The sequence below is a fragment of the Hoplias malabaricus genome, chromosome 7, assembly GCF_029633855.1.
Source record: "Hoplias malabaricus isolate fHopMal1 chromosome 7, fHopMal1.hap1, whole genome shotgun sequence".
Taxonomy (NCBI): domain Eukaryota; kingdom Metazoa; phylum Chordata; class Actinopteri; order Characiformes; family Erythrinidae; genus Hoplias; species Hoplias malabaricus.
The window spans coordinates 24,396,626-24,406,119 of NC_089806.1; positions in this window are offsets into that span (position 1 = coordinate 24,396,626).

A 9,494-nucleotide genomic window follows, 5' to 3' on the forward strand; every position below is an offset into this window, starting at 1 on the left:
ACTTCCCTTTTTTCATAGCATTAAACAAGTGTGTCTCTGTAGCAATGTCTGTTCAGTATAATTACATTTGTTTGATCTGCAATTGTTGAAGGACGTTGTGTAGTTTAGAAGGACATTAGTTTAGGGTAGTAAATGATTTCAGACACTAACTCGTGTGTTTTTACCAAACAATGCAGTGGATTATGGGAAATCTGATATTTGTTAGTGTACATGGGTGTCATGTCCATAGCACTGTAGCAGGTAGTTCCTCTCCGAGCCAGCAGAGGTCACTCTCTCCAGAATACTAGGCTAGCGTTAGTCAGGTTCCTGTTGATGGCGCAGTAGGTTTCTTCTCAAAGTCTTATTCTTGGTTCTGTCCTACAATCCTGAGCAATATCTATATATTGTGTTCTCTTCTGGTTTTGACATTCTATCTTGATCTTTGAACTGTTTATTTGGTATTGACCTGGATTGTTTCTGACTATGTATTTGGATTATTAAACCTGCACTTGACTGCCTTTTTCTGTGGAAGTGATCATTGTACACTCGTCTTTGCAGAGCATTGTGGGATTGTTTGAGTGCACTAAAAATTCTCCACTATGTTTTTGGACACTACTACAAAATGCCAGAACCCCAAAATAGTGCACTATATAGTGATTAGGGCACAGTTTCGGATACAGCTTATGTTTTAGCACAATCATGCTAAATACTACTGGTAGCTAACCTCTTGTTACAATCATAACAGAAACACATGCAAATGAAATTATACCCTAAATTTAATGCATGTGTAATTACATAAGAGGAATTATGCTAATGCTATTAATTTATTAATTTATCTTCTGTAACACTCCTAATAAGGGTCATGGTGCAATACATACACTGTTGCAATACATACATAAGTAACTACATTTGTCGGTACTTAAACTGTACTGCAGTAACCCCATGTGTAGGGACAGAATAGTCTAAAATGAATGAAGCATCTAAGCTTCAGGAGCACACTCTCTTTGCCTGGTTGGGATAGATGATGTAAACATTTGTTGGAAACAGAGCATTATTAAATCAATATTTACGCAAATTTGATCTTCAAAACAAGTAAGACATTTTGAAGAAATCTGGTGGACCATGAAATAAATTCATCCATCCATCCATCCATCCATCCATTATCCACCACTTATCCGGATCCGGGTCGCGGGGTAAGCAGTCGGAGCAAAGAAACCCAGACCTCCCTCTCCCCAGCCACAGCCTCCAGCTCCTCCGGGGATATATCGAGGCATTCCCAGGCCAGTCGAGACATGTAGTCTCTCCAGCATGTTCTTGGTCTGCCCCGGGCCTCCTCCCCGTTGGACATGCCCGGAACACCTCACCAGGAAGGCGTCCAGGAGGCATCCGAACCAGATGCCCGAACCACCTCAACTGGCTCCTCTCGACGTGGAGGAGCAGCGGCTCCACTCCGAGTCTCTCCCGGATGTCCGAGCTCCTAACCCTGTCTCTAAGGGAGAGTCCAGACCCCCTGCGGAGAAAACTCATTTCAGCCGCTTGTACACGCGATCTCATTCTTTCGGTCACTACCCAAAGCTTGTGACCATAGGTGAGGGTTGGAATGTAGATTGAATGGTAAATCAAGAGCTTTGCTTTTCTGCTCAGCTCTCTCTTCACCAGAACGGACTGGTACAGAGCCCGCATTACTGCTGAAGCTGCACCGATCTGCCTGTCAATCTCACGCTCCATCTTTCCCTCACTCGTGAACAAGACCCCAAGGTATTTAAACTCCTCCACTTGAGGCAGGATCTCACTTCCAACCTGGAGAGAGCACTCCACCCTTTTCCGACTGAGTACCAGTGGACTCGGACTTGGAGGTGCTGATCCTCATCCCTACCGCTTCACACTCAGCTGCAAACAGGTCCAGCAAAAGCTGGAGGTCCCGGCTCGATGAAGCCAACAAGACAACATCATCCGCAAAAAGCAGACATGGAATCCTGAGACAAGCAAACCGGACACCCTCCACCACTTGGCTATGCAGAGAAATTCTGTCCATAAAAATTATGAACAGAACCGGTGACAATGGGCAGCCCTGACGGACTGGAAACCAGTAGGACTTACTGCCAGCCAGACGAACCAGACTCATAGCAAAAAGTCCAGTACCCCATACTCCCTGAGCAGCCTCCACAGAATACCCCGAGGGACATGGTCGAATGCCTTCTCCAGATCCTTAAAACACATGTGGACTGGTTGAGCAAACTCCCATGCACCCTCCAGGATCCTAGCGATACTAAAGAGCTGGTCCTGTGTTCCACGACCGGGGCGGAATCCGCATTGTTCCACCTGGATTCGAGGTTCCACTATCAGTCGGACTCTCTTCTCCAGTACCCCCACATAGACCTTACCGGGGAGGCTGAGGAGTGTGATCCCCCTATAGTTGGAACACACCCCTCAATCCCCCTTTTTAAAAAGGGGAACCACTACCCCAGTCTGCCAGTCCAGAGGCACTGCCCCTGATGTCCATGCGATGTTGCAAAGACGTGTCAGCCAGGACAGCCCCACAACATCCAGAGCCTTGAGGAACCCGGGGTGAACTTCATCCACCCCCGGAGCCCTACCGCCAAGGAGTTTCCCTACCACCTCGGCCACCTCAGCCCCAGTGATAGACGGGATGCAGTCGAAGCTGTGCCGGATGTGGGAGTTCAAGATCTTTCTGACAGGTTCCTCTGCCAAACGTTCCCAGCAAACCCTCAGCATGCCTTTGGGTTTGTCCGGCATTCCCCCCCGCTATCTGATCCAACTCACCACAAGATCCAATCCACCTGAGTGTCCAGAACATATGGCCGCAGGTCCAATGACACGACTATAAACCATCGAAATGCGCCTAGGGTATCCTGATGCCAGGTGAACTTGTGGACACCCTTATGCTCGAACATGGTGTTCGTAATGGACAAACGGTGACAGGCACAGAAATCCAATAACTGAACACCACTCGGGTTCAGATCAGCGGAGCCGTTCCTCCCAATCACGCCCCTACAGGTCTCACTGTCATTACCCACGTGAGTGTTGAAGTCCCCCAGCAGAACAATGGAGTCCCCAGAATGAGTGTTCTCCAGCACCCCCTCTTCTCCTTGGATCACCACCTTAACGTGGTGGAGGGGTTTGCGTGCCTGCGTGAGCCTAGGAGCTATGTTGTCGGGGGCAATAGCCCCTGGTAGGGTCTCCCAAGGCAAATTGGTCCTAGGTGATGGGCCAGACAAAGAGTGATCCATAAAGACAAGGATGAATAAGTTAAGAACATGGACACAGCCTCCCTTTCCCGGAGTAGGGTTACCGGGGCCTCAGACGGTGACCAGACTTTCACCCATGGGGTCCGGCCGGGCTTAGCCCGAAGGAGTTACATGGGTCCACTCTCCCATGGGCCCACCACCCATGGGAGAGGTAGTAATCCGGGTCTGGTGCATTGTGGATTGGGTGGCAGCCGGGGTCGGGGACCCTGGCGTTCTGATCCTCGGTTACTGAAACTGGCTTTTGGAAATAAATTTAAACATTAGTAAATACATGCTGGTCTTACACAACTCACAAGTAACAGTGGAAAAAAAATTCAAAAGGAATCTTTCTCAAAATTTTGATGGATAGTTTTTCTCTCTCTCTTACTCACTCTCTCCCTCCCTCCCTCCCTCCCTCCCTCTCTCAGTCTATTTTGGATAGATGATTGGTTGCTTGGACCTCAGGGCTCTAAATAATAGTTTCTTGGCTCTGTGACACATCATGTGACAGTTGTGACAGTATAGAGAACAACTCCAATCATGAAGCCCTATAGACAACATCAGCAGACACACACACACACATACACAAACACACACGCATGGCCATTGGTATGCATTTATCAATGTAGTTCAGTATGGTTTTAACCCTTTTTCATATTGTGTTCTACTTTTACAAATAATACATATAAAATCTATAAAATAAAACCTGTTGATATAAATAGCAATCATGTCAAAACAAGCATAAAAACACAGACATTTACAATAACATTCAGAATAAAACACTGAAGTCAATTTTGTATAAGTGAACAACTTCAGGGTCTGTTGAAATCTCCTCTAACAATGGCAGTTACATTAAATCAATAGAGCCACACTACACAGTAAATTCACCAGTGTTAAATCAAAAGAATTAGTGTTAAATTAACACTGTTAGTGTAATAATTTAACACTCTCAGTGTTAAGTTATCACTAATAGTATTGATTTAACACTGGAGAATTAATACATTTCTCTGTTAAAACTTCATAACATTTAAATGACTATTCAAAGCTTTAACTGTAACTGACATAAACCAGCATAAACATTTTAGGAGACCTATAACAAGCAGCAATGACTATATTATTCATTGCACCTTTTGTAATCAGATAGTAATACACTGTGAGAAACATTTTCAGTGTCATTGTACCTTTTGCTGTCACTGTGGTGGTACCCTAGTACCTTCAGTTAGGGAACAAAATATGTAGTACCATTTTCAATAACATTTGCAGATTAATGTCAGTTGTCATAAAAGTTTTACATAAGAGTATTTTTGCTTGGTGAATGATGACCTAATATTAGAGTCACACACAGCTGCCTCACCATACTTTTGTAATGAAACAATGTCCAAAGGTGGGTATTCAAATTCAAATAAACCACTGTCCCTGTACACATAACGCATAATACTACTACTATAACTAAACTGAAGCACAACAACAATAAACATTGTGCAAGTCTTACCCTGGGGGATCTGCAGAGGCATGCTGGGAGCCACTTTGCATGGGTCCACCCCCATACATTCCTTAGAACTGAACAGTTTTTTGTGGCATATATCAACAACATTACTGAAGCGTGACACACTATTCTCTTCTTGGTGAATACCTTGGGTCAACATCTTCTATGTCTTTAAATATTTTTCGGAATTTATATAAATAGATATGTATGCTTTATATGGGGCGACAGGTAGTGTCGCAGTCACACAGCTCCAGGGACCTGGAGGTTGTGGGTTCAAGTCCCGCTCCGGGTGACTGTCTGTGAGGAGTTAGGTGTGTTCTCCCCGTGTCCACGTGGGTTTCCTCCAGGTGCTCCGGTTTCCACCCATGGTCCAAAAACACACGTTGGTAGGTGGATTGGTGACTCAAAAGTGTCTGTAGGTGTGAGTGAATGTGTGAGTGTGTGTTGCCCTGTGGAGGTCATATAAAAAAAGGTCATATAGCTCAAGAGCTTTATTTGACTCACCATTTACATATCAAAGTCAGTAGTTTTATTTCCATATGCACCATCCTTTGGCTATGTGTGTTTTATTAGCAAAGACACATCTTTGCATCCTGCCAGTTTTTCTAGACTTTTTAGTCAGAATCTCTGGCTAAGTTAAGTTTATGTTTTACCAATATTCAACCAGTTCCTTGCCCTGATAACCACACCACGCTATAACAGTAAGGTCCCTTGGACAGACACCTCAGTAACATGATACAACATTGCAAGTCAGTCTGCATTGTGGCATCTGCCATATGTGTCAATGCAAATATTAAAAGCCTGGAAGAAAAAGGTAGTGTCATAGTGTGAACACCAAAAATGTTTGAGTGCCAAAAAGTTTACATTCCAGTGCATTTATGTTTTACATAATGATGCTCAATTTTAAATGGTTCACTAAACACATACAAACACACACATTTCATGTGTTGGTGGGCAATTCCCTCCATATGGCTCTCTCTTAAGCCAGTTTTCATGAGTTGCACTTTAACGTCTTCTCATTTGCATGGAGGTGCTGACAGATGCCACAGTACCAAGACTACAGCTTGACACTTTGCATTCACACACATATATGCGAGCGCACGCACACACACACACACACACACATACAGAGAGAGAAAGACACACAGAGAGATAAACAAATGCCTGCTAATGCACGCCATACATGTTGCTTACTTAAGCATAATATCACCTAGAATGACTTCCAGTTCCCTGGAAAGCAGTACCTTGGACCTTCTTTTCATATTAGCATAGATAAAGTGAGAACCAGTATTTCTCCTAACAGAAAAGCCTCTGCATTATCTCTCACAGCCTAGTGTAAGCCAAAGAAAACCAAAAGCTAAAGTCACATGTCAAGCCTAAGCGTTTTAGGATGGACATAGGCTGGTCTAGTAGCCTAGTCTGAAAAAAGCACTGAACCTGAAAAGAAAGTGCATCAAAGTGCATATCTGAAAAGAAAGCGCATTTAACATACAAATATATCATATCTATCTATCTGATCAGCCATAACAATAACACCAGTTATGTGCAGCCCTACATTGACTCTGATGTGGTGGCTATGTGCTAGTGTGTGTTGTGCAGGATCAGACACAGCAGTGCTGCTGGAGTTTTTAAATTATATTTTGCAATTTAGGAATGTATGAGTACTTTATAACACTAACTTATTTTCACCCATGAAAGTAGCAATTACATGTATTTGGAATTCTATTACACCATTGAGGCACATGAAAGAGAGTACAGCAATAAGGATTGCACAAAATTAATATCTGACAATCTATTCAAACAACAGGGTGTCAAAAGGTGTGTAGCGTAGATAAACAATAACATTCAATCACTGTTACTTCAGTAAAACAATATAAAACTATTTTAACAATTTCAAAGCAGTTCCCCAGTACTGAATAACTTATAGAAATGTAGTGGAACATCATGTCCAGCATCTTTCAGCACAGGAACCAAACATCCAACATCTATTATTAGAGGAACCAAACATCTCACATCTGTCAGCATAAGACCCAAACATGTAGCATTTATCATCATGGGAACCAAACATTCAAAACCTGTCATAACAGGAAACAAACAGCTAGCATCTATCAGCAAAGGAACTGAATATCCAGCATCTAACAACATTTAAACAGAACTTTCTATTGTGTGTATTGTAATTAGTAAATGGTGTCTTGGTCTAGATATGGCAGAAAAAAAATACGACAACATGATATTTTCAATTTTTTTTTCAAATAAATTAAGGGCTGATATTTGTGCTTGTCATATTTTAGGTTGGGTATTTTCAGTAATGTTACACTTCCTGCATTCTACAAAATGACTGACTTCAACTTTAATGTGTTTGCATGCAATGTTCTGAAGTTATGAAAAAAGAAATCCCAATATGAAATGAACATGAAAATGAACAGGAAGCCACATTTATCTACGTACCATTGTCAGAAATTGTGTTGAGAACATTAACAGAAGGCAGAAAATGTTATACCAAATTCATTAAATTACCTAAAATTAATGTATTTCCTGTAAACAACAACGTTAACTAAAACTCTAAAAGATAATTAGCAAACATTCATACATTCATTATCTGTAAGCGCTTTCCAGTTCAGGGTTGCGGTGGGTCCAGAGCCTACCTGGAATCATTGGGCGCAAGGCGGGAATACACCCTGGAGGGGGTGCCAGTCCTTCACAGTGCAACACACACACACTCACACATACCTACGGACACTTTGAGTCGCCAATCCACCTACCAACGTGTGTTTTTGGACTGTGGGAGAAACCGGAGCACCCAGAGGAAACACACGCGGACACAGGGAGAACACACCAACTCCTCACAGACAGTCACCCGGAGCTGGACTCGAACCCACAACCTCCAGGTCCCTGGAACTGTGTAAATTTGTAAACACTAATACATATTTAAAGGGTATGTAAACATTTTTTTAACAGCAATAGCTGTTAAACTAGTGGCCTTGGCCCAAGAGGATTCTAATTGGGACACATTTTTTTTTAGTAGCTGATATTGAATGTCAAATAAATTAAGCATTTAAGTGCCAAACAATAGCCAGTCACTTCACAGTAATACCACACACACTAACTGAGTTATCCATAATGTTATACAGCAAGGGGGCATTGGATTAAATAAGTGGAGTGAGGACTGCCACTCTGAAGGGCACTCATTTCTGAAACAGGTGTTTCATTAAACACACACTGCAGACCCACCACCTAGATTCTGCTAGAGGGTTATAAACCATCCAATATATTTAGGATGAACTGGAGTGGTATATGAGCTGGAGTAGTATATGTTATCCAGAACTAATAATCCAGTCAAAACCTGAAACGAAAAAACTTGTGGCTGAATGCAATCAGTTTATAACAGAAATTGTCCACCATCTAGCCTAAAGCTTTTCCATATGAACAAAGGCTGTTACTACAGAAATACGGGGAAATGCTTCTATTTATTCCATTTGTTTCTGAAGTAATGTTGGCTGAGCTTGTGTCAGCTGCACATAAAAGTTATTATAATTTTGTGTTTCAGTTTACCTAGATTTAAAAATCTTAGGGCAAAGTTAATAAATGTACATGTTTCTGAGATAAATTACATCATTACAAGTATTTATGTAGCATATTAGCATATGTTTGAATATGACACATACTCAGTATATGTAAATTAAATGGCATATTTTTAAATATTTGAAAATGCCACATTTAAATATTTGACTTCGTTATAATAAGGCATTGCACGCTTTTAATATGGTTAGCTGTCTGAGTCCCCTTTGATCAGATATGTTCAGAGTAAAACTAGTTATATTTACATACACATAAAATGGGTGTGTCCCAATTTCTAGTGAGCTCTCAAAATGTCACAGCATTTTACATCATCATATGCTTGTTCTGCTCTAATAAGACACTTATATTTTAGATACCCCACAAATGCTGCTGACCAAGCTACCAAACATTGGTAACATTAAACCCTTCCTTAATATTTAAGGCAACATGACTTTAATATTAAAGACAGATTATTGTTGTAAGGAAAGTATACCTCAGAGAAGCTCAGTTCAAAAGTCAAGAGTAGCACTGATTCTTTTCTTTCACAGTGTGTTTCAACTCCTGTTCCTTTCTCTGTTCTATAACATGAATATGTTTACAGTAGCAGAACTTTGCACTGTGCACTGAATTTTGCTGTGAGTATTGGAGCTGAGGGGATTAAACTCTGAGGTGATTGTGGGAGCCAAGGGGAGTAAAATGCTGAGATGGTTGTAGGAGCTGATGGAGAATAAACTCTATGGTGGTCAGTGGAGTTAAGAGGAGCAAACCCTGGGGTGATTGTGGGAACCAATGGGCAGTAAATTCTGAAATAGATGGTGGAGCCATCTGTACCAATGAGCTCCACAATGACTGCCATGTAGCTATTTTATTGTCCTGTGATTAACCGAGCAACAAAGACATTCAGCATCAAGCCACGTCTACGTTAACGTTACAATCGTTTACTTAACGTAATGTTGGGTTTGGGCATCACCCGTGAACACAATACTCACTCTTTATTGAACACACCAATCTGACCCCGATTGGAAAATGGCCATATACACATATAAGCCATATCAACTATTTTAACGATTATGTCTTTTAGTAATGCAGTTCGTCATAGAAGCTTAGAATCAGACCACTAACTGGTTGATCTGTGGCATGCAGAATGGATGGGCGGGACTTAACTTCAGCAACCAATGACTGTCTACATCAGTGAAAAGTCGGAATGAAGCGAAAACGGATTC